This window comes from Puma concolor, chromosome C2 (genome assembly GCF_028749965.1).
Source record: "Puma concolor isolate L17-30 chromosome C2, mPumCon1.1.hap2, whole genome shotgun sequence".
In the NCBI taxonomy this organism is placed as follows: domain Eukaryota; kingdom Metazoa; phylum Chordata; class Mammalia; order Carnivora; family Felidae; genus Puma; species Puma concolor.
In genome coordinates, this window is record NC_141675.1 from 80745066 (window position 1) to 80765413 (window position 20348).

The following is a 20348-nucleotide window of genomic DNA, read 5'->3' on the forward strand; positions in this document are numbered from 1 at the left end:
GGCAAATGTGGGATCATCGAGGTTGTCTCAGTAAAGACCCTCCACCACTGACTTTTATACTGATCCTATATTGTCTTTTAAAGCAATCAGTGAGACATTGAGCTAACAGAGGCTGATTCCTTTGCTTGTGCTGCCAGTGTTCCACGTGTTGAGCGTAGGGAGAACAGATCATAACACTGCCATGGTGTAACACAGAAAAGGAAAAGAAGGGTTTCCTTTACTTAGGCAACCATCTAGCCAGCCATTCATTTTATTTTATTTTTCATTTTTTTAGTAATAATGAATTTATTGTTTACTATATTTGTAACTGCCATGATATAAGATAATAGTCTTCATCCCCAGAAGGATTATAATTTCTACCATACCCATAGCACATTTAGATATAACATTCAACTGCATTTCCTTTTTTTTTTAATATGAAATTTATTGTCAGATTGGTTTCCATACAACACCCAGTGCTCATCCCAACAGGTGCCCTCCTCAATACCCATCACCCACCCTCCCCTCCCTCCCACCCCCCATCAACCCTCAGTTTGTTCTCAGTTTTTAGGACTCTCTTATGTTTTGGCTCCCTCCCTCTCTAGCCATTTTTTTTCCTTCCCCTCCCCCACGGTCTTCTGTTAAGTTTCTCAGGATCCACATAGGAGTGAAAACATATGGAATCTGCCCTTCTCTGTATGATTTATTTCACTTAGCATAACACTCTCCAGTTCTATCCACATTGCTGCAAAAGGCCATATTTGATTCTTTCTCATTGCCACGTAGTATTCCATTGTGTATATAAACCACAATTTCTTTATCCATTCGTCAGTTGATGGACATTTAGGCTCTTTCCATAATTTAGCTATTTTTGAGAGTGAGCCAGCCATTCATTTTAATCTCCAGCCACTCAAAAGAATACTGACTATAACTCTGAGCCGCAGGTTCCAAGCCTGAATTTGTTGTGACTGTGTCTGCCGTATGATTTATGGTGACTTACTTTTTCCCAAATGGTCCTGGATTTCTCCATCTGCAGAATGAAAACTTGTAACCAGATCACCTCTATGGTTCGCTCTGGCTCTGATAGTGTGTGATTCCAGGCTTCTGAGCTTCAGAGGGAAAAAGTGAATTCCAAAGCTGTATTCCAGAAGCACCCTGTCTAACTTGGGCTCTACTTTTCTTTGCATTTGGAATGAGCCCAAAGAAAAGGTCATTTCTGCAGACATCTTGAGGTTGTGCTCCAATGTCCTCATTAAATAACAGGAACCCAGACTGGCAGGCCCAGGGGAATATTCAATCAAGGAGAAAAAGGCCAAGTCATTACCGGAACCCTATCATCAGAGCTGTAAACACAAGCATTCATTCGTGGGCTTTAACTGAAAGCATGTTCAATCATGCTCCTCTCCCTCCTTATACAGGTTCCGTTTGTCAAATGCGTGTGACCATTCCGATAAGTCACCAGGGGTGGAAAGGGAGAAAGAGAAAGAAAGAAAATTACAACCGTAAATAGACTCTGAACATAGAGAGATCAAAATAGACAGCCTCTGGCTTTACTGGATGAGTCATTGTCGCAGCCCAGACCGCAAAAACAAGCGTGGCTTCTCTACTTAGCGGCAGTCTTCCTGTCTGGAAAGGAAACACTGCTCTGATTGGAGATGTTGGCCATCTTACAGACTTCAAAGCAACTTAGGCAACTGAACGTACAAGAAGGGGAACAGGTAAAACAATTTTTCCAAGTGCTTCTTCAGAGAACTAGCTACCAACTCTGATTTGAAGATGCACAGAAATTCTGCCATTTTCGGTCAGCACTGGTTTTTGTTTTGTTTTGTCTTTCAGTATGGTGGCCTTCACTTCTGGCATATTGTACATATTTATTTTTCTTCAAATAATAGAAATTATCTTTCTGAGACTTAGGTTCTGGGTACTGAGCTGAGCGCTGTGGGGGATGGGGAGATGAATTGACATGAGGACCATCTAATGAGGAAGTGGACAAGTACACTCATCACCGTATTGTGAAAGGAGATAATGTGCTGAGAACAGGAACAATATAAGACCACAGGAGTGTGAAGGCACTGGCAGTGGACCTTCGTGAATGGTCTGCTAGATTGAAAGACTGGTGTGAAGAAGACGTATGTGTGTATTCAGGATTTAGCAGCGAGTGCAGGTTGAGCTTCGTGCGTAGTGTATAGTAAGGGAATAGAAGACCTCAAGCTTGAAAGACAGATTGGGACCAGAGCTGGAAGGGGTTTGAATTCCAAGATGAAATTTGGGGCCTTGTGCTGTATGCCGTGGGGATGGGGAGGGGAAGAAGCGGGGACACTGTAGGAAGATAGCACTGCCAACTGTAGGGAAGAAAAGATGGAGAAGCGAGATCCTGGAAGATCAGTTAGGGACTCTTGCCACAGTTCAGGAAGGAAAAAAATCATGAGCCCTGTTGGCATAATAAGAAATATATATTTGTCTTTGTCTCTGGTTCTTGGCATGGAGCTCTTAAAACCCTTGTAATTTCTTGAGTGATAGGGGTGATAAGAGCATGTTTTGCTCTTCTAACACAGAGCTCCTATAAATCCCTTATAATTTCCTGAGTGATAGGTTATCTTTTTTTTCTAATGAGATGACTGGTGGCCAGGGGTCCCTTGATAGCTTTGGTGTGGGGGCTTGCCCCTGGAAAGACTGAGATGTGATTAGAGGGCTGAAACTTTCAGTCCCATCTCCCAACTTCTGGAGAGGGGCAGGTAGGGGTAGCTGGAGCTTGAGCTGACCACCAATGGCCAATGTGTTAATCAACCATGGCAATGTAGTAAAACTTCCACAAGACCCTAAACATGGGGTTCAGTGAGCTTCTGGGTTGATGAACACTTAGAGGTCTGGGGAGGTAACATGTATATCCAGATGGCATGGAAGTTCCATTCTTCTTCCCCTATACATCTCTTCCACTTGGTTGTTCCTGATTTATATCCTTTATAATAAGTCTGTAATACTGAAACGGTCTCCTGACTTCTTTGAGATATTCTAGCAAATTATCATACCAAGGAGAGGGCTGTGGGAACCCCTGAATTTATAGCTAGTTATTCAGAAGTACAGGCATTAAGATTGGCATCTGAAGTGGGGACAGTCTTGTGGAAATGAGTTCTTAACCTGTGGGACCTGCCCTAACTCTGGGTCATTAGTGCCAGACAGCTGGAGAATCAGTTGGTGTGGGAACCCTCCTACACACATTTGGTGTCAGAAGTGTTGTGAGTAAAACCAGCTCATTGCTCCCCACCTAGGTCATTCCCTCTGGGGTAGAAAGGAGCTCTATAGGAAACAGTGGAATGAATATGTCCGAACTTCTAATTCAGTCAGTGAGGATATCAATATAAAAATGTTCACCATCATAGTGTGTGTTACATCATTGAACTAAGGGGTCAGGAAGACTCAGCTGTGGCCAACTCAGTTTGACACAAACAAAGGAAGATTGCCCATGATAGGAATATGGGGCAGATAGTTTTACCTGGCCTACTGACACTGTAGGCTTTATTTGCTGGTTGGAGTTCTGAATACTACATATTCAACCATATTTTCTTTCCAGCCTATGATTTCATTCGTGCCATGGTATCAGCTCTCAGCCTCTAGAAGGCAGTGGTGCTTGGATGAAAGAGAACCCACCTAACCGCTGGTTTGGCCTTGCTGTCTTTCTGACCTTGGGTAAATCATCTGATCTCTCTTGGCCTTGGTTTCCCATTTGCAAAATAGGCATGTTGTGTTATTCAGTGCCCAGGGCCCCTTGTAGCTCCAATAGTTTAGAATGTATATCTAGATAAGTAGTCTCCATTACTAATGTTATCTCTCACAAAACAAACTCGTATCATTGAACCTTCCTGATAACTTGGGATAAGCTGTACAGGTATCATTATTTAAATGTATTTTATCAATGTGTAGATAAAGGCATAGAGACACATGGAAGGTAGGTTAGTTTCACAAAGACATGCTGTGACTTAATGATGTGGTCAAAACTAGAACCCTGGCTACCTGACTCCCAGCCCAGTGCTCTCTTTGTTCTCCCAGGCTGTGCTGATCCCTAGAAAGGGTCAGTGAACATTGCAAGGAACATGCTCAACTTCCATGATTGTTCTTGAAATATCCTGTATTTCTAGTGTTTCTCCTCAGTGATAACCAGGCCAAAAGAAAGGGGACCATTTTACCAGAGTCACTGCAAAGTTTTACTTGTGAAAGACCTTTCTTTAAAAACCACTTCCTGGGTACTTGGGTGGCTCAGTGTGTCAAGCGTCCGACTCTTGATATCAGCTCAGGTCATGATCTCACAGTTCATGAGTTCAAGCCCCACATCAGGCTCTGTGCTGACAGCATGGATCCTGCTTGGGATTCTTTCTCTCCTTTTCTGTGCCCCCCACCTGCTTGTGCTCTCTCTCAAAATAAATACGTGTAAAAAAAAAACCACACACACACACAAACAGAAAAACCACTTCTAGCATGTGACCCTTGTTCTTAGGGTTATGAGTTTGAGCCCCATCTTGGGTGTAGAGGTTAGTTAAAAATAAAATCTTTGAGGTGCCTGGGTGGCTCAGTCAGTTAAATGTCTGACCTCAGGTCACGATCTCACGATCTGTGAGTTTGAGCCCTGTGTGGGGCTCTGTGCTGACAGCTCGGAGCCTGGAGCCTGCTTCGAATTCTGTGTCTCCCTATCTCTCTCTGCCCTTCCCCTGCTAGCGCTCAGACTCTCTCACAAAAATAAACATTAAGAAAAAATGTAAAGTAAAACAAATAGGGGTGCCTGGGTGGCTCAGTCAGTTAAGCATCTGACATCGGCTCAGGTCATGATCTCATAGTTTGTGAGTTTGAGCCCTGCATAGAGCTCTGCGCTGACAGCTCAGAGACTGGAGCCTGCTTCAGACTCTGTGTCCCCACCTCTCTCTGTCCTTCCCTCACCTGCCTCTCAAAAAATGAATAAATGTTAAATTAAAAAAAAATAAATTAATTAAAAAATAAAATCATTAAATAACAAACAAAACAGAACAAAACACTTCCTTTCACTGGGATTTGTGCACGCGTCAAGCTTCTTTTCGCAGTCATTACTTCTGTGACCCACTGTAAGAGGTTACACACTTGGATGTGGTCTGCAGGCAGAGGCTGGACCATCTGCAAGATGCAGCGTGGGTCCCTGTAAGCCGTAAAATCATACTGGCTCTGGGCCAAAAGGACTTTGGAGTTCATTCAATCCAATGCCCTGTCCAGGGGTAGATATTTTGTAAAATGGTTCTAATGGTTGTTCGGCAACTTCTTAAATGACTACATCACTTCTGTAACCTAGACCTGTATTGTCATCCATCTGGGAACATCTTCATGTGATTGTTTATGGTCAGCTCACATTCAACATGACTGAAGCCAAACCTATGTTATCTTCCCCGAAATACTTCTCTTTTCTTCTCAAAGCCCATTGCCTTCCATTCGGTCCAACAAGTTAAAACTGGTCCTTTCAAGTCCATTCCTCTTCGGCATTTAATAAAGTCCTGATAATGTTCCCTCTGCAATCTCTGTTTCACGTATTCCCCTTTGAACTCCCTTCCACTCTCCCTTTTCAGGACCTCTGCCATATTTCCCAGGACTATCCACGTAGCCTCCTCACTGATTTCTCAGACGATTTGATAGGTAAATATGCATTTTAAATTTGTAAGTGTGAATAAAGGATGCATTTCCCAAACTTGTTAACCATGGACTTTTGTTTCCAGGGTACGTACATTCTGGGCAATGCTAGTCTAGTCATTCCAGATGAATTATAGTCCCTTACCATTGTCACATCTGTCCACCCCTCTTTGTCTCTGCACTTGTTATTTCCATTTCTTAGAATGCCCTTTTTCCTGACTCTTGCCATCTGGGGAAATCCTACGCATGTTTCATGGTCCAGTTCAAATGTCTCCTATTCTCTGAAGCTGCCTTTGATCTGATGTCCCAGGATAACCCCTGAGCTCTCTGAGGATTCTGTACTTGAATCTATTATAATATTTAAATTGTATTCTGGTTGTGTGTGTTTGTGTCTATCTCCCAATACATTATAAACTCCTTAAAGGCTGGGAACTATATTTTATTCATCTTTCTGTCACAAGACTAGAATGATGATTTTGTTCTCTTTTACTTCCTTCACCAATGGTTGAGCAACTTAAGGTTGATGCTTCATGAACTTGATGCAATAAACAAGCTTACAAGTCTAGTATAGTGGTCTCTAACCTCTTTGCCTCCCCTATTACTACCTGATTCTAAATGGGAACCAGTGGGGATTATGCTGGGTTTAGAAAGCAAGATAGGGCAAGTATGTTGGCAATTACAGTACAAGATCCGTATGGGGGAGGATATCTGAGGAAGGAGAGCCACTGCTGGAGAACAGATATTAGGGATGATTCCTAAAGCTTCCGTATCAATATCCTACATTTACTGAGCACCTACTCTGTGTAAGGCATTGTGGTAGGAGCTGGGGGACACCTGATTCCCTCCAGGAACTACTAGTAGCTGGATTGCTAAAGACTCCTGGGTCCCCTGAACAGAACCAACTCTGCTAGCTGCACTACAAAGAGATACTTATTTTAAAGATGTAGGCATATCAGAATCAAAGGGCAAGGAAATAGGTCTGGAATGGAGCTGGAACCAGGGGATGAAGAGCCACAGAGAATTCAGGAAGTATTTCTACTTTTGCTCTTGTTGTTTTGTTTTTTGTTTTTGTTTTGTGTGTGTGGGTGGGGGGGTCTGTATTACTCTTCTTTCTTGACATAGGCCAGTGTTCTTAGTGTCTCTAGCAACATATGGTTCAGAAAGCTGTGTTAAGGATGTGACTAGCCCTGAATATCACATTAGCTGAGTTACCTTGGACACATAATTTCCCCAAGTCTCTTATCTATGAGATGGGAGATTTGACTTAAATTTAGCTTAAATGTCAGCCATGATGGTCTGTTTTGACAAATTCTGCCTTAAGTCATTTTTCAGATTTAGCCTGATTGTAAATAAATACAAAAAATATTAGAAAATAGTGACTCTTTGGGAAAATTCTTATCCAACTCTAGATGCCAGTGTTCTTGGCCAGCCAATAAAACTTGTTGTGCTATAACAAGTGAGCATAAGGTTCCTATCTTACTGGTAACTCTTTTCTACCTAGAAACATTCTGATGGCCTCTAACCTACACTGCCTTCTCCTTTCTTCCTCTCTGTTAAGACAGCAGTTGCCTCTCTGCCCTGCCTCCCATTTGAATTGCAACCCTGGGCCACACAAATAGTATTATGTATATGTGAAATGTATTTGCCATGCAATCTCCAGTATCTCAAAATAGTAAGTAATTCTTCAGTTTGGGGACAGTCCATACATACCTTATTTGGTCTTCACAACAGTCACTCACTCAACAATCTTTATCGAAGGTCAACAATATACCATGTGCTGGGATAGGGGTAGGGATACAGTTGAACAAAAGGGACATGATCCCTGCTGATGGTCTAGAGGGACAGAGTTCATATATTTTTCCCTATTTTAGAGACAAAGAGACTAGGGTGAAATGATTTATCCCAGAAATGTAGTAAAGCGAGGACCTACCAGGAATTTCCATTCCCAACCCAAGCCTCTAATCTGGCCACCATTCCGCCTCGCTGAATATCCCTGAGCACTCTCTAGGAGTTAACTGAGAAATAGCTAATGCCAATGAGAATGTCGGAGTGGCCAATAGAGAAGCCCAAAGTATCAAATTAAAAAAAATAGGAAAATCTCATTCTGAAAATCTCAAAGTAGGGGGGAGGGAACAGATACCAAATGAAAACCATAAACAGAATGACAGTAGTCGCCACTGGAAAACAAACATTGAAATGGTTTGTTGCCTCAAAGACAAAACCCTGAACGGTGTCCTTAAGTTACACAACAAGTGTTTGCTGTGAGCTTCCAGGTCCCAGTGTGAACAGAAGTCCACGTTTGTAGACGCAGCCCTGATTGGTTTGCTGAGCTGGACAGAGAAGGAGACAGGCCACGGCTTTGCTTCTTGCCTTTTGAAGGATGATCACTAGGAGTCCTAGTGAGATGGCAAGGGGGGGGGTGGGGTGAGCAGGGAGAAGGAGGAGGCCTGTATTAATGGGTGCTCTTCTATGCTCACAACACGTTACACCTGGTTTTCTCAGGCCAGCACCCCTACCTTCACAAGTTTGTATCAGGTGCATGCTTTGGTTGGTAGATGCCTAAGAAGGAGAATGTGACCTTTTTTTTTTTTTTTTTTTTCCCTGAGGTATAATAAGCAATCTTCTAAGGTTAAGCAGGCACTTGTGTTTGCCCCTGTGTCCCTCCATCTTTAAACTGGGAGATATAGCCTCAGGGCACCTAATCCCAAGGATACTCGATGAAAATAGAGGCAAAAGGCAAGAGGGCACTTTCTCAGACTTGTTTATTGATTAGTATGGGTTTGAAGAGGACAGCGTTCCTGCCTCAAGAGGAGGGAGATGTATATAGGACATAACTCCACTATAATTGAATAAGAAGCACGTATAAGTTGTGAAGGCTCAAAGGAGAGAGTAGTTACTTGCATCTGGATGGTGCTTCAGAGCTGGACCCTGAAGTAGGAGTCTGCTTGGGAGACAAGTGCAGTTGTAGCTGAGGGGCAGGGGCAAAAATCGCCATGTATGCAATGGCTTGGAGGTATGAAAGTGTTCAGGGAATGTCTGAGGAGATGCTGTGTTTCTGGTAACAACATACTTTACCTAGTGAGTTAAAATAGATGATTGTTTGGATTTTAAGGTAGGCTGGCTACTTTAACAACCAGCCAATGAACCACGGGGGTTTCAGATGGTAGGCTTCATTCCTTATTCACTTCGTAGTCCAGTGCAGGTTGGAGGGAGTTCTGCTTCAGGGGCCCACATGCCTTCCATGCATGGCTCTGTCCTCTCTCAGGCCCTGTCTTTGCCACTCAACTGGTGGATGAAGACAGAGACTGAGTGTGGGTCACGGATGCGCAGGTAGTTGACAGGTAAGGCTGGGAGGTTGCGGACCGCACTCCCACTCGTGTTTCTTTGGCCAGAACCGGGCTAGATGGCCACACTTAACCACAAAGGGTTCCGGGAATTAGAAGCTAAGGGGAGAGCAGATATTGTCAAGGAGAACAGTCTCTACCACAGTTGTGTGAAGAACTGGGGGATGGAAAGAAGAAGGGCACAGTGCCTACCTGACTTGACTTGCTGAAAGCCTCCAGCTTCCCCAGGGGGAAAGCATGTGATAAAGGAGCCAGGGTGGGCTGTGGGCAAGAGGTGCCCTGTGGCCAGACCCTTCAGAAGAAAGGAGATGGATATGATTCTAACTCAAAGGTGCTTATATCTGGATGAAATAATTCTGCTCCAGCCCTGAGAAAATGGACAAGAAATCATTTCAGCTCAGCCCTTAAAATGAGAACAAAAAGAAACCCAGCCAAGAAGATAACTTACAGCCCCAACATTTATAGAGAACTATGTGCTCACTGCACTCGAGCTGATTTTCACACTAATCTGGGGTGAAGGACCTCGTCGAGAATTATCATTCCCATTTGAGAAGTGGAGAAGCCGATGCCCAGAGAAGTTAAATGACTTACCTGGGGTTGCACAGTAAGGGGGAGACAGACCTGCAACTCAGCCCCTATCGGGTTCTTTCCACAGCCGCACAGATCTTCCTCTGCATGGGGCAGATGCTGACCACACTTTGGGAAGCTGACCCAGATCGAGTCCTCGACATGGGGCCAGGATCCTGGGGACATTCTCCTCTCAGCCGCCCTTCTGTCTGCCTGACTTTTGGAATCAGTGAATCAACTCTTCGTTCAGAGAGCACGTACATGTTAGCTGTCAAACAGCGCATGCAGTCTCTGACAACCCTAATATCACTGTTTGTATTATCAGACAATTACCAGCCGAGCTCGTATTCATAATTTGACTAACAACTCGCGACAATGATTATTTTTCCTTTCCTGGCAAAACAAATATAGCAGCATTTTCTTTTCAGCATCAGCGCTGATGCTCCTTGGCATTCTATCAGCTGAAGGATTTTTTTTTTTCAAAAAAAAAAAATGTTAGTTGTACTCCCCCACATCTCGCTAACTTTACAGTCCCCCGTGGCATCTGTGTGCAGTGAACTGAGCTGTTGAGACTAAATGTAATTTGCAATCAAGCTTCTGTTAACATGGAAATGTACCGGCTGGTCTGCTGCAATATGGGTTCTCATTCTGTCTAGCATATGGTTGCATTAAATCCAGTCTCCAGAATGTCTCTTGTTACCACATTGTCAATCCGTGCAGAGCAGAGAACCCTAAAAAACCACTAAAGGAACATATTTTTGGAATTGGCTCTTCTATTGGATCTTGACAAGAGCTGTCCAAAGACATACTTGGTTACTTGAAATGAGCTAGCCCTGTCAGATCTATGCACACATATACACAGAAACACACAGTAAACTCGAAACCCAGTTAGATGCTCCGTGGCCGCAAGCATAGGAATTACATTGGAGGACAAAGGGAAAGGAGAAGGTGAAGGACTCAGCTCCATTAGTTCCATTTGAGATGGCTTGTTGATTGTTTTCTTGATATCTCAATGTTCATAGAGTCCCAGAATATCAGATTTGCATGGGACTTTAGTAGTCTTTGCAGTTAAAAACACAGGTTCTGGGGTTGGATAGACCATGGCTTGAGTCCTGATGTCACCCTTAGCTTGGTGACCTGGCACACACTCTTCAGCTTTGTGTGCCTCAGTCTGTGCATCGGTGAAATGGAAGGTAATAAGAGTACCCTCACAATTTAGGAGGTCGTGGGGGAATTAAATGCCTCGGCACAGTACCTGACTCAATCAATGTTGGCCGTTACCATTCATTACTTCTTTCCACCTCTCTCCATTCCCAAATCAGATGCTTAAATATCCCCCACCGCGCAGCCCTCATTGGTCTCTTATTCTGGTCTTGTACGCGTCCAGAGTCTGAGATGTCAGTCCCTGCCGTGGCAGCCCATTGTCTTTGAACAGCTCTGTTACACAGTTTTTCCTTATCCTAAAAATAAACCAACCCCCCACCTTGAGACTTTCTTCTACGACATACACAACAAGTCTAACTGGGTGGTTGCCCTCAGGTCATTGGAGAGGTTATCCTGTACCCTACAAGCACTTTATATTCTCATTCAACTCCTCGTTCTGACCGCTTCCTTGTCCAATGTGGCATGGAGCCCCCTTAATAGCTTGGCCCTGTTCTTGGGCTTGGTGTGGTATGGACATACCCAAGCACAGTGTTTGCAGAGGGCATGGTACCAGCCCGTTCCTACCTGGAAATGAGTGACAGTTTGCCAGATTACATCAAGATTTGCAGAATAGGCCTCTCCTTGGAAAATTCACCAGTGGCACTTTTTGATAAATCATGCAATACTTTAAATTCAACAGGGGGAGGAACTTCATGCCTACAGTGCTCTGCCTCATTTTGTGGAGGAAAAAAAAATTTTTTTTCAAGGAAGTTAATGCCCTTGTTATGCATCTATTCTGTATATCTCAAGTTTTATAGGTTTTATTGGATGTGCTCCAAGTAGGAAACACATGCACAGAAGGTGTATGAAATACCAGAGTGCTGGGACATAATATTCTTCCAACGTTTGAAGAGTACTTTGGATGGTCAGGAGAAAATAGGAAAAGAGATTTTATTCATTCATTCTCTTAAAAACCATTTGTGTGCTAGACACAGTGTTAGGCACCTGGGATATAATGGGAAACAATCCTTTCCTGCCATAAAAGGCTGGCAGACAGATGGACATGAATTAAAATACAGGGTGATAAGATCTATCATACTGCCAAATACAGGATGTTCTGGGGGCTGCCTCACCCAGATTTGATTAGCTCAAAAATACAGAGGTGCCAATAAGTAATTGTGTTACTATGGAATAAGTGTTACATTTAAAGATTTTACAACGTGCTCTAAGAATTTTGAGGGAAGAATTTGTTCAACAAATACTGATTGAGTACCAGTATGTGCTGGAATCTTCAATGAAGAACAAAACAGCCCTTGAAATTTATCAGTTATAGTCTTGAGCATTTGTGTGTGTGTGTACTTTAGATGAGTACATACAAATAAATATCATTTGTTTCCTACTTAAAAGCTGAGATAAGTGTTATGAAGGAAGAGAAGAGGATTCTAGTAGAAAATTAGATGATGCCCTGATTTAGATGTGGGTGAGGTATCAAGGAATGCTTCTCTAAGTTGTGTTGGAGACCTGAGAAATGACTCGGGATACGAGCGAGAGAGACAGTATTGCCAAGATCCGTAAGAGGGAATGAGTTTAGAGTCTGAAAATTGGGAGAAATGGAGCCATAAGAAGGGCTTCACCGCCCACATGGCCCTACAAAGGACAGTTGGCCGTGTCCAGAGGGAAAGACGAAGCCTCCCAGGCAGAAGGGACTGCCCACACAGGGTACCCAAGAAGACATACTAGGCTTAGAGAATCTCCATCCATGCTCCTTGTGTGTGGATGAGAAGTTTAGGACATGGCCAGAAACGGAGAGGGAAGTTGGGGTGTGTCATAAATGGCTTCATCAACTATGTCAAGGATTGATGCCATCTGGAGATACCAGGGAAACACTGAGAATGTTCTAAATTGTCTTTTTATTTGGTATATCTATCTCCCTAAATTGTTTGTAAGCTTTATAAGGACGGTGGTGGCTTGCCTTTTGTACCTCTGTACCCCACCCCCTACCTCCATGCTCAATTATTGTTGGTTAAATTAAATTCCATCTTCTTTTTGCCAATTTGTTCCCAGCTCTGATTTGTGATCTGTGGTGGCTTCCACTTTGAGATTCTCTGTACCTCATAGTGACATGGTGCTAAGGTCCCTTGAATGGCTTCTGAAAACCCTAGACGATCTAACTTCAACCCCTTGCAGTGCTTACGGCCTGCTCCTGCATTCTGATGGGAAGGTTTCACTCAAAGATGTGAGAGATGAATCACACCATGACACAGGTATTTTCAGCTGCCAGTCGGTCGTCCCTTATTGAGATCACAGAATCCGAGGCTTGTTAGACTGTTCAGCCCAGCGCTCGGGCTCAGTGGAGAAACTCATTAGCTCCATTTAATTAGAGAAACCAAACACTTGCAAACCTACTTTAATGTCAGTCCACTTCCCACCATCTCATTAATGTATTTAAAAAAATTTTTTTTTGCACCTTTAATGTGGTGATGATTTTCTTAATTTATTTAGCATCAGAACTCCGTAGATTTAAGCTATTTAGCTAGAGAACAAGTAGAACAATTATACAAGTGGTAGCCACACTTCTTTGAACCAATACCTCTTGGTGACATTTAATATGAGATATTTAGACTTCATCTTCTATGTACAGGATAGACAAGGGCAGTTGTCCAGCTTTAGTCCTATAACACTGCAATTATTAAGGCCATCTATTTTTTTAACAGCATCCTACAGTTTTCAAAAGCTTTTACATCAATTTGTTGATTCTCATAAAATGCCGAAATGAAGTGGGGCATGTGGTACCATCTCCATTTGACAGATGAAAATACTGGGACTCGGAGCAGTTCAAGGATTTCTCAGAAATGATAGCTCTGGGCTGTCCTTCCCTTGCCTCCCCTTAGAGTGGTGGGGGAGTTGGCATAAAGACCCAGATTTCACGCCCAACTGGCTGGAGATACTGTTCTGTCAGTACCAGAAATGGGGATGATTGGTTCTCTGCAGAAGATCATACATTCCATTTAGGATGTGCTGAGGTTTAGCTGATGAGAGAGAACCCGGTGCTGGATGAATATCTGTATGGCTTCATCTCTCAGCTGCTCTGAAACTGCATCAGCGCTGTCTTCTCTACCTACCTGGTGGAGGTCAGCGTTTTTCTGAAGTCAGAAACATTTCAGGTTTGCCCGAGTCCAAATTTAGGAAGCAGACTTTTAGCCATCCTAAATGTGTTCTGGTAATCCAGTGCTCTTCTGTTCGGGTCTTCTATTCAAGGTGACTCCAATGCAGATTTAGGTGTAGGTAACGTTGAGTTGATAATGTGCTTTTATATTCTTTACCATAGTTGATGCTCACAGCTCTCCTGTGAGATGTGGCTTCTTGTGTTTGTTACATCAGTTAGGAAATGGGGTTCTGTGAAGGTGTGACATTTATTCAATGGCAAACATCTAATAGGGGGACATCAGAGACTTAACCTTAGACCTCTGTGTCCAACATCATGGCTTATTCCATTGCTTCCAGGCATCCCCATATCCCTTCTGCTTTTCTCTTGTCTTACACCTCTCTGTGGCTTTCCCAATCTCCTGTAGGAATCTTCAGGAATTCTTCCCATAGTCTTCTGACCAGATCTGTTTTCTATAAAGGTTCTCATGTCAATCATACATGTTTTAATATGAATTTAAAACTTTGAGGGGCACCTGGGTGGCTCAGTCAGTTAAGTGTCCAACTTTGGCTAAGGTCATGATCTCACAGCTTGTGAGTTCGAGCCCCGCATCAGGCTACATGCCGACGGTTCAGAGCCTGGAACCTGCTTTGGGTTCTCTGTCTCTTCTCTCTCTGCCCCTCCATGGCTTGTGCTCTCTTTCTCTCTCTCTCTCAAAAATAAATAAACAAGCAAACAAACAAACATTAAGAAAAAATCTTCGAGTTTCCTCTCCTGAAGGTATACATATCTTCATTCCCATCTTCTCTCCGTTTTCTATAACAAATACTTCTGAGCACTTACCATATTCCTGGCTCTGCGAATACAATGATGATAAGCAGACCCCATCTATGTCCTCTGGATTTAACACAGTCATGGAAGAAAGCAGTTTCCTGTAAGCTGAATTCAGATCCATCTGCCTCATAGGCAACCATTTGTTCTCACAATTTTGAAGAGGTTTTAATCTTTAATTTTGGGGTTAAGAATATTTAGCCAACCACTCTGCCAGGTTGGCTCAGTGGGATTGGTGCCTTCCTGCCTATATAGGCAATGAAGAAGAAAAGATATGTGGAATACAGAGGTGAGGTCACACTCCAAAACAAAGAAATGGAAGGTTTTGCTGCCAAGCCGAGCACTGGAATGCAACTGGGGGTGTGAGTGAGGTTGCTTTTCAATAGAACAGATAATATGGGCAAGTTCGTAAAGTTCTCCCCTCTTAATTAAGGGGTTTACTTTGTATTTTATCATAGGAATAAGCATCAAAGACAGGAAATTGTATGAGTTTTATCTAGGTGCCTGCTGAAATTTTGGAACCGATCATTACACAGCTGACTTGTGGGCACTTTAAAGAAAATGAACCCATCACTAGAAGGTAATGCACGTTTACCACAAACAGGTCATGCTAGACACACCACATTTCCTTTTCTTATTGTGCCACTAAATTGGTAAATTGGTCCATTTCAGCAATGGACTTAACCTGACCTCCCGTGATGTGATTATACATAAGGTGGTCAAATATGAGCAGGATCGTGTCATAGTCACCGGTTGCACAGTTGGTTAACACAAGTGGCTCTTAGGGATTGCTAAACACCTCTGTGTAAGCTAGAAAGAGGTCTCTGGCAAGGACCAAAGCCTTTTTCCTGCTCAATACTTTTTATTAATGACCTGAAACATTAACTAGAAGGAGGAATGTCCAAATCTGCAGAAGACGCCAGACTCAGATGAAAAGCAAACACTGTGGCCTGACACAAAGAGAGGGCATGGGATAGAGGAAAGGAAGCTGGCCTTGCAGGGAGGCTGAGCTGACCTGGGCTCTTGCCTCTGACACCTATTAGGAAGGTGATAAGGAACAGGGCTTGATCTCTCTGACTGTTCAGCCTCAAACCTGTTAAAGAAGCAATATGGTTGTTTTCCTTTTCAGTTCAATATGAGAATTTAAAAAGAGGCCCAGTATTATGCTTGGCACATATTTCGATTAATGCACTATTAATAATAGTAATACAGGACTGAACTCTAAAATGATCTAGAACTTCTAGAACACAGGGCTGAAACCAACATGATGAAGCAAGTCAAAACTTAAGGTATGTGTGTGTGGGTAATGGCCGAGGTAGCAGGATTAAATTTATGACACACGAAGCTTCTAAGCAGTACTCGGCATGTGTTAGGGGCTTTAGAAATGTATGTTAATGATGGTTTGATTAACCGTATGTGTTCGAGGGGAATAAACACCAAGGAGGATCTTCTCTGGATATTCTATCTGTCTGATGTCTTCATATACGTGAAGGGCTGCCGCGTTGAAGAGAATGTGGACGCAATTATTTGGCATTGTTCTAAAGAGAAAAACTAGGAAGAAAGTGGTGTGAGTTAAAAGGAAAGACACTTTGGATGACATTAGGATACTTTCTGTGGCAGTGGAGCTTTCCTATATGGGTCTGTGTGACGTGGGGACAGGTAACCTATCAGATCAGCTGGCTTTCCTTGTTAGTGACTCAGCCACAGGCAACACTGTTCCCATGGGGTGAGTGTCGGGGCATCTTTCATTAGTGCGTCAGCTTTACTAAATATCCCTTTTGAGTTGGGCACTGAGTCAAGTGTTAAGGGACAAAGTACAAGTATGTGGCTTGCACCTTCAGTGAGATCACAGCCAATGGGAGAAGAAGTCCCTATGTCTCCTTCACAGAGACGAGAAGACTCCTCACAGGAAACAACCTTTAGGCAGAGACTTGGAGGATTGGTAGGAGTTTTACCAGGCAGGAAGGTATTCCATTTAGAGAGAATTGTCAGTGCCAAGGTTAGAGGTGGGACATCATAACGCATTCTTGAAAGGCGAATATTTTGGGAATAGGCATTGCCAGGAAGGCAAGTGTTAGATCACAAAAGGTCTACAATGCCTTATAAGGAGTATTGGGGCTCGGGCTCCCTCTCCCTGTTGTATCTTATACATCCCATGTGAGAGCACCAATCCCACTGCACGGTACTTGCTGGTGAGTGGGTCTACTGAGGGCATTGTGAGCTCCTTGAGAAGACAGACCGTGTATCAACCTCCTCTGAGCTTGCCACGGCTTATATACCCAGTAAGCCCTACTGAATGGGAATAAAGTAAATGAAAGCAACACAGATCTCATGACATGATTTACGAAGAGGTTTGGGTTCTTAGAAGTTTCTGAAGCTGCATTGAGTATAATACCGAGAATTACTTCTGGGAAGCCGTGCCTTCTGCAGGGAATTTCTGCTAACGCTAATAGTAATTGCTAACATGTATTTCGTACCCCATGCACCAGTGCTGTGCTAAACACTTTACATGCCTTATGATTTCATTGGCACAACATCCCTCTGAGGTATGTAAACACTTTCCCCATTTAGGATGTGACAGAACCAGAATTTGACCCACGTCTGCTGCTGACTCCAGAGCCTGTGGCTTAACCAATCTCCTATTTATCGAACAAAGCATTTTGCCTTGTGGGGAGGGGGGAACAGAGTTGGATGCCCTTAGAACTAAGACTGCCTTGTTTGGTTAAAAGAAGTAGAGGTCTTTAGGATCTTCTTGCTGGTTCTTCCACTTCTCTAGCAGTGGAGAAAGAAGTCCATGGGAATAGGACAAGGTTGGAGAAATTAGAGCCTCGTGGACAGTGGTGGAGATGATGCAGATTACAAAGTACCAAGAGGGGAGAGCACCTGCGCTGCCTGACTGAAGTGAACAGAGAGACAGAGAAAGAAGTAGAAAGGTAAGGCCCTCTCATCTTTGGGCTTTTCTAGTCTGGGAAGTGCTTTGAGATTTTTGTCCATTTTTCATTTGGACTGGAGGTATCTTCCACTTGGGAACCCTTTATTTATGAGGAGCTCCACAGTTGAATGCAGGGTTCACAGGTAAGGAGGCCAGGGCTCTATGCTTAGGGCACCTGTAGTCTCCTGGCCTGACTGGCGTGCTCTTAAGTGAGAAGGGGGCAGGAACCCAGGAAGACCCAACCTTCAAAATAAGCCAACGTGTTCTGACTTTGGCTTGCTGTCTGGTTCTGGCAGATGGGTGTGGGCAGCAGGTTGAGGAACCTCAACGGATGGCAGCAATCAGTGGGTGGTGGTAGCCATTTTCTCTAAGCGCTGAAAAGATGGTCACTTTGCGCCTTTCACGATTAAACTCAAATCCAAGTTTCTCTGTCCTAGAATACAAAATAGTATGAGCTTTTCTCAGCCTAAGGGAGGAGGAATGTTTTCAGAAAGCAGCGAGATCTAGGGAATCCAATGGTTGCCCGAGGGTCCGATTCAGCAGTGTGAATTCTACTGCCCAGTCAAAAGTCCCGATGTCTGCAGAGATTTGTCTGTCTGCAAGGACGGAAATGAAAGTCAACTTGCTATAAACCCTTCCACTCCCTTCTGATTGGTAAGGGAAAAATGTCCACACACTGCCATCTGGTGGGCACTACTGGTCACTGCAGCTTGAATGAGAAAGTTCAGTCCACAAATCATTGAAAGGGCCAGGCACTCCCCTAGTTGGTTAACAAAGCAGCAATGAACAAAACATGGTTGCTGCCCTTGAAGGGCTCCCAGTCTGATGGCAGAAATTAACATGTCACCACGTCATTATAACTTAACAAGCACTATTTTAGGGCAAAGTTACCAAGCGTTACCAAAACAGAAGACCCCTCTCTGGGGGTTTCGAAGACTCCTTTGGGCTGAGTCTTGAAGCATGCCTTATAGTTAACATTACCAGCAGAAACGGGAACACAGGAATGGCACAGGCAAGAACGAGGTGTAAATTGTTAGTTAGTCTGGCCGGTAAGTAAGGAACGTGGGAAGGAAGCTGTAGACAAAAACCGGAAGAAGGTTGAAGCCAGCCCCTGAAGGGCATTGGCTGCCTGGCCAGTGCAACAAGTTCACTCAAGATTAGTTCGCAGAGAAATGATGGGATCAGATTTTGATGGTAAAGTGTCTGTACACATGCTTTCATTCATTCTTAACCTTCTCATTATTCAAAATCTTCTTCCGTGGAAACTCATTATGGGAAATAGGTGAAGCCATAACTAGTCTGATGGAAGCAGAAGTGAGCCTCCAGTGCCCAAGGAATTGTCTCCCTTCCATTCTCCCTCCCCATGTGCATGTGGGTGCTTTTAGACAGAACCTGCTTTGACACCTACCACTGTGCAGGATTCCTTCCTCACCTGACCATCCCTGCTCTGGTTTTAGGGGTAACCACATCCTGTCCCTCCTATGTACATGGGTGTTCTTCTCATTTCCTTTTGATTAATTAATTGATTAAAACTCATGTTATTTATTTTTCTATTTTTGACAAGGCTTTATTTTTTAGAGCAGTTCTGTTCACAGCAAAATTGAGAGGAAGGTACAGAGGGAGTGCATGCATCCCATGATCCCACCCATGCACAGCCTCTCCCATTATCCACGTCCCTTACCACAGGAATGCATTTGTGACACTTGATGAAATTACATTGGCACATCATTATCACCCACCCTCCATAGTTTACATTAGGGTTGACTCTCCATGTTGTGTATTCTGTGGGTTTGGGCAAGTGTATAACGGCAGGTATCCATCGGTAAAGTATCATACAGAATATATTCACTGCCCTAGAACTCCTCTGAGTTCCATCTCGTCATCCCTTCCCTCCACTCCCTAGCAACAACTGACTTTTTTTACGGTCTCCATAGTTTTGCCTTTTCCCAAATGTCATATGTTGGAATCAGATAAGGATGTAATCTTTTTCAATTAACATCTTTTTAACCCCTTTTGGTAGAACTGCTTCCAGTTCTGGAGACCCCATTTTATGGTAACCCCATCTTATGGCTAAATTAACTTTCCTGAACACACAGTGCGTATCCCCAGGTCACCCGGTCCCTGGCCCCCAACTTTATATTGCTGGAGGTCAAATATAGGGAGGGTGGATTGAGACCAACCATCTCCGTATTGCCTAGTAAGCATCACTTGTCTGCTCCTTACAGTATTAATTCACATTCAGTGTCTACGGCATACCTGCCATCTTCAACCCACAGATCACCTGTGATGGAGTGTTGAGAAGGAATCCTTTAACGCTAACTAACACAACAGCATGCAATTTGCTGCTTTCATTCCAAGAAGGGCACTCTGGGAAAGCATTAAATAGCCTTCTTAGGAGTGTCTGAATGATCAAGATCTGCAGTCTTCCTGTTCTGTGAAGATGTGCAGCCTCTAGATGGAATCTGCCACAGGGAGAGAGATTTTCATCCAAGACCCGGTCAGGAGTGGCTGGATGGCCAAGTGTGCTTTGTTCTGTCAATGTGGTTATCTGCCTGCCCTTTCAGATCCACGCTTTCTGATATAAAACGCAAATTCCACCCCCCACCCCCCAACAGCATTTCCTCTAACTCCTTCTCATGCCCCCTGTCTTCCCTCACGCCTTGCCTACTCTCTCTGTGTGACGGGGTCAATTTGCTCTCACTTTCCCACACTAACTTCTCTGTTTCAGTCCTGAGTCCGGAACTGCCTCCTTCTTGCCATCTGG

The 20348-nt window shown here is 43.7% G+C and overlaps 1 protein-coding gene across 4 annotated transcripts in view; it reads left to right on the forward strand.

The window, feature by feature from the left end:
* Positions 1 to 20348, forward strand: part of TPRG1 (tumor protein p63 regulated 1) — a 219632-nt gene that overhangs the window by 37132 nt on the left and 162152 nt on the right. Inside the window, exon 1 of one of the 4 annotated variants that reach the window (XM_086674982.1) lies at positions 14638 to 14755. The exons of 2 other annotated variants lie outside the window; for them this stretch is intronic. The gene's annotated coding sequence lies outside the window, so the exon portion shown is untranslated. Of the gene's footprint in view, positions 1 to 14637; positions 14756 to 17314; positions 17586 to 20348 lie in introns of those variants that run through there. One more of the 4 variants, XM_086674983.1, reaches the window with a different exon arrangement.